The sequence below is a fragment of the Tupaia chinensis genome, unplaced genomic scaffold, assembly GCF_000334495.1.
Source record: "Tupaia chinensis unplaced genomic scaffold, TupChi_1.0 Scaffold000311_2, whole genome shotgun sequence".
Classification (NCBI taxonomy): Eukaryota; Metazoa; Chordata; class Mammalia; order Scandentia; family Tupaiidae; genus Tupaia; species Tupaia belangeri.
In genome coordinates this window covers 5,081,064-5,087,156 of record NW_006159803.1, presented here as the reverse complement: position 1 = coordinate 5,087,156, position 6,093 = coordinate 5,081,064, and the positions used below count along the sequence as shown (strand labels likewise).

Sequence of the window (6,093 nt, the reverse complement as noted above, 5' to 3'; positions counted from 1 at the left end):
TTACCACTAAACTTCAGTTATTTAAGCCAGAACAGTTGAAGGGATTATTGGCTTCTCTCTTACCTTCTTTTAGGTTGTCAGAAAAGTCATGGTGCATTTTTCTATACAAAAATGGGTCATGAATTTCCTAACAACCCAATATATCAAATCTATTACCATCTCTTTTCTGCCAATTCCACCTCTGAAATCTTTAATTCATTACCTCTTCTCTATCTTCATTTATCTTCCTTTGTTCCAATCTTCATCTCTTTCTTGGGCTACTGAAATTTCCTTTTCCATTTTTTAAAAATTATTATTTTTAAATTTTGTTATAGGGCATATGTGCTCACCAGAGAGAGAGATAAACAGGGAAAGTGAGAAAGCAATCCATCAGGTTCTAGACTCGAACCATAGTTGGCCATGTGGGAGTCCAACATCCCAACCACAATGCACCTGCTGGCCCCTCTACTCTTTATGTCAACTATTTTATCACCTTTTATCTTTTCTTTATATTAACTCCCATTTCAGCCCAATTCTTCCTCCCCCACCACTAGAATTCGTGGAATACAAAATTCTGCATGTATTTCCTTAACCTCTGGCAGCTACCTAAATACCCTTTAAATGCTGAATGATTAAACAAACCATTTATATTTATATCATGAATACTACTCCACAATAAAAATGGATTCTTGTTATGTCACAGCTTTGGGTGAACTTCAAGGAAATTATGCTGATTGGAAGAAGAAAAAAAAAGCCATTTTCAAAACGGTACTTACTGCATGATTCTATTTATTAAACAATTATGAAATAAGCTAAGCAGATGAAAGATAGGTAACTAGTTTTCAAACTTTAGGTATGGGGGGCATGACTCTAAAGTGGTGACATAAAGGAATATTGTGCTGAGTCAATAACACTATCTTGACTGTAATGGTAGTGACTCAACGCTACATGTGGAAAAATTACACTGAGTCTCACATAAATGTACGGATTGTTGCACATAAACTAAAGTATGAATATCTTCTATGGATTGTACCAATATCAGTTTTTTAATATATGAAAAGAAATTATTATTTTCTTACATAATCTATTAGTGAATACACCACATGGGATTTTCTTAAATAACAAATGAGGCATGTTTCTGATTCCTCCGAGAACCTCGATGCCATCTGTCTTTTGGAGGGTCCAGTTTCTTACAACGTCTGTGATACTGTCCGTGAGGATATCAATGGTGCTTGGTAGTAAAGAACATTTTGCTAAGTTGTTCTATCGTGGGTCCTTGTTCAAGGTGTTCAGTTTTCAGCACTTGATCATGTGTTTCAGCACTTGATCATTTGTTTCTTCATTATTATGCACAGGATCTGGTCTAGGGATAGGTTCTGTGTGTTCATATGGAATATCCACAGGTGGGTGGTAGCATACTATCATACTGCCATCACATGTCAAAGCAAGCTCCACTTTGCAATTATAGTCATCTGGAAGAGAAGAATAGTAGATTTATGACAAACACAATATAAAGCTCCATTTTGGGTTGGAAGGAAACATTTCAAGATGGTTGTCTTTGATATCACACATTTTTTATTGCTGCTACTGCCATGGTGAATCAAGAGCCTTCTTAGGTGGCACAAACAAGTTGTTCCAAAGAGAAATTGCTTTTAAAATCTGCTTTTAGACAAACTATTTTTCAACCCTTGACAGATCGCCACTGCGATCTTGTCAATACGGGTCCCCAATATCAATTTCTTGATTTTGATTTCATGTTATAGTTGAATAAGACATTAACAGTGGGAGAGGCTGAGTGAAGGGTGCAAGAGACTTCCTTAAACCTTCCTTTGCAATCTCCTTGGAATCTATAATTATTTAAAAATTAAATACAAGAAATGAAGTAAATACATGATAATAAAAAAAAAGTAAAAAGCCCAAGAAAATTTTCAATAGCCTCTCACTTTTCAGAGGGCAAACACGAACTTCTTACACAAATACAAAGAAACAGAACAACATGCTCCTGAACAATGGCACAATAAAGAAATTAAGGAAATTGAAAATTTTCTTGAAACAAATCAAAGACAATATACCAAAACTTATGGAATATAGTGAAAACACCACAAAAAAAGGTAAGTTTTTAGCAAAATCCACCTGCAGAGAAAGAAGAGAGAGGTTTTAAATAAACAATACATCTCAATGAACTAGAAGAATAAAAACAAATTAATCTAAAATTTAAAAGTAAAAATGTATAGAAAGATCAAACCAAAATTGAGATAAAAAGCATACAAAAGCAACAAAATAAAAACTTGGTGGCTTGAAAGGATAAAAATGAAAAGCCATTAACTAAACTAAGGAAAAGAAAGAAGGCCCAAATAAAATCAGGAATGAAAAAGGAGACCTAACTGATTCTACAGAAATACAAAAGGTCATTAGAATATTATGAACAACTACACACCAACAAAATGGATATCCTAGACAAAATGGGTAATTCCTGGACACATACAAACTACCAAGTTTCAGCTAGAAAGAAATAGAAATCATGAACGGACTAATAATAAGTAACTAAATCAAATCAGTTTAAAAAAAAAACTCAGCAAAGAAAAGCCAGGACCACATGGCTTCATTGTTGAATTCTTCAAAACTTTTAAAGAACACCAATTCTTATCAAACTATTGAAAAAACTTAAAAGCACAGAGAATTTTTCCAAATTCATTTTACAAGGTTGGTATTGCCCTGATAATCAAAACCAAATACACAACAAAAAAAACTGCAGACTAATACCCTTGATAAGTATAGATCCAAAAATAAACAAAATACTACGTTGTGACCAAGAGGGATTCAACATATATGAAACAATAAATGTACTACACCACATCAACAGAAGAACAAAAACCATATTATCTCAATAAATGCAGAAAAAAACATTTGATAAAGCATAACATTCCATTATGATAAAAATTCTCAACAAATTAAGAATATAAGGGGATTTCAAAGAAACCATGGAAAATGGATTTAAATTTTCTTCCAGTCAAAAAAAGTTTGAAATTTATGCATAGTTTTTTCATAATACTCATTTTCCATGAACTCTTTGAAGGCCTCTCATATAAAACAAGCACCTCAACACAGTAAAAGCCAAATATGACAAACGCACATTTAAAAAAAAGCTCAACATCAGAAGAGTGCAAATGAAAAATGAAGAGTACAATTGCACTCCATTTAAAACAGCTGTTATCAAAAAGGTAAATAAATAATAAAAAGGCAAAATCTAACAAATGTTTAAAAGTATGTGAAGAAAGGGGATTTTTTTTTTTTTACAATGTTAATGAGAATGTAAATCAGTACGGCCATATGAAAAACAGTATAGCATTTCCTCAAAAAAAAAATAAAAAAGATAGAACTGCAATATCATGCAACCATCACACTACTCAGTATGCACCGCAAAAGAGGAAATCATATGCCATAACTCTATCTCCCCTCCAATGTTTATTGCAGCACTATTCACAGTAGTCACGATACGCAATCAACTTAGACGCCCATCAGCTGGCAGAAGGATGTGCACACATTGAAATACTGTACAGTCATTACTAACAACATCATGTTATCTGAAGCCACATGGGCAACCTTAAGGGACATTTCATGTAAGAAATAAGCTGAGCATAGAAAAAGAAAAAAATCACAAGTTCGCACTCATGTGGAAACTATAAAAGTTGACCTCATATAAAGAGTGTAATAGTGATTATTAGAAGCAGGGAAGGGAAGCAGGGGAAGAGTAAGAAATGTTGGTGTGTATAAAATTACAGTCAGGTAATAACAAGTTCTAGTGTACTAGAGCACAGTAGGGTAACTAGAGTTAATAATTCATTATTAAGTATTTAATAATTTAATTTAGTAAGTTAATAATTCATCATTAAGTATTTCAAAATAGCTGAACCAGATGATTTTGAATGATCCCAACATGAAGTAAGGATAAACAGTTTAGATGGTGGATATGCCATTTATCCTGATTTGGTCACTACAAATTCACTATTTATGTACTGCAAAATAAAAATCACATTGTACCCATAAACATGTATCATCGATTTGACAATAAAAAAATTACAAATTCCTTGCTTAAAATTCAAAGCCCTTCACAATGAGGCTTCACATTGTCTTCCCAGTCGTACATTCTGTTGCTCTTCCTTCAAGACCCTTCATTCTTTCTTTAAATAACTGTTGAGAACCCACAATGGGCTGAGACATTGCAGGTATAGTAGGTAAGGTCCTGCCTTCAGAAAGTTAAGGTCTTTGGGGAAAATCAGTGAGGCAAGCAATTCCAGTGAAGTCAGTTAAGTACCACACTGTGAAGTCCAGAAGGTGGTCTAACCACTCTCCTCACTTGTGCTATTTCTTTTGGCCACTCTACCCTAGTGGAGAAACTTTCAATTCTTCCATAAAATTTTCTTGTTCATTAACAAATGTGTACCAGGTGCTTGCTCTGTGCCGAGCTGAGTTCCACTGAAGAATTGGAGCTGCAGCTGTGAACACGGCAAGACCTCTGCCCCATGGATCTTATGTTAGTGGAAGAGACAGGTGTCAACAGCTACACATGAGAAGAGCCAGTGATGAGCTGCGAGAGTAGCTGGGTATCTGATTTGGGCTACATCTGATGAGAAACAGCTTACCAAGGAAGGATGTTTAAACTGACAGCTAAATGACAGAGACACCAGGGATGAGCATGATGAAGAGGAAAGTGGCCTCTCTAAAGAACAGAAAGGTCAGTGTGCTGTAGCAAAGTGCGAGAGGCAGATAAAGGAGCTGGAAAGGCCAAAAAGGTGGGCAGAGTCTGGTTCCAAAGGCCTGCATGAGCCGGGGCAGTGAGTCTAGATTTTAGTCCATATACAACGGCAAAGTTCAGGAGGGGCTTCAGTGGAAGAGAAACGGACCACATCAGTCAGAGTCACCACTCTGACCCTTGAGTGAAAGACAAAGCAGAAAATGGGGGAAGTCAAGGACGAAAGAAGTGGTGAGAGGCGTCATTGCTGCTGGCTGTCACCTAGCTTTAGGGTTTGTTTCTGTAGCTGCTCTCTTGACTGGGCAGTGACAGTTGGAGGATATGGACCATGTGTCTTTTTTTTTTTTTTCTTAGTCTTCCTCATCCCCACTAAGCTTAGCAGTTTCTTAAATAACATTGAATTGAATCATAATGTCCAGTGAAGGACAGTGGATTCAGGATTTTGTAAAGCAAATGGTGTTTGAAGCAAACTATGAAGGGCAGAAAAACTGTGGACACCTGGGAATGGGAGGACGAAGGAAACTGATGAGAGGAACAAAGACGGAAAACCAATGGGGGACGGGGGAGAAGCTGGGTGAGATGGTGCTGCCGTCAGCCTGAAAAGACAACTGTGAGCAGAAGTAGGAGAGAATACGTTGGAAATATTCGAAAGGTGGATTTGGGGTAAAACTATAGCAGGTCCTTGAAGGTGAACCAAGACACTGGCCTTTGATTTTCAGGACAAAGAGGGAGCGACTGGATGGGGCTTTGTTTTTTGGAACAAGCTCTCACTATGTTGCCCAGGATTGCCATGAACTCATAATCTTTCTGCCTCGGCCTCCTTTGTAGCTGGGATTATGGGTGTGTGCCACTGTGCCCAGCTTTGAATATTTTGAGTAAAGGAATAAAATTTTATCTCTCATAAAAATGAAACTGAAAGCCACTGAAGTAGAGAAAAATATGAGAAGGGAAAAGTGGAGAATGGAATGCAGTTTCAGGATAAAAGTTAAGGAGAGTTCCCTTGACCAGCCTTTGTCCTCTATCCCGCACAGTGAGTTACCTCTGAAAACCGCATTTATGCCATCATTTCAGGGCTTTAATCAGCGCAAAACTCTTTAAGGTCATCACAGTTCACTCAGTCCCTGTGTCTTGATCATTTGCACAGATGTAAGAGAATACCCGAGACTCAGTAACTTCGGAAGAACAGAAATTTCCTTACAGTTGCAGAGGCAAGGAAGTCCAAGATCAAGCTGCTGGTATCTGGCGGGCATCCTCGCAAAGTGGAAGGGAAAGACAGCCAGAGAAAGCTAACAAAGCCACGCTTCAAACCCTTTTATGAGGTTCACGAGGAACCAGTGCTCCTGACTTAACCGATCTTAAAG

At 37.0% G+C, this 6,093-nt stretch overlaps 1 pseudogene; it reads right to left on the bottom strand.

Annotated features, from left to right (window-relative positions):
• Positions 1–772: 772 nt before the first annotated feature.
• LOC102474949 (39S ribosomal protein L42, mitochondrial pseudogene) lies at positions 773–1,573 on the bottom strand (annotated as a pseudogene).
• Between the last annotated feature and the right edge of the window lie 4,520 nt (positions 1,574–6,093).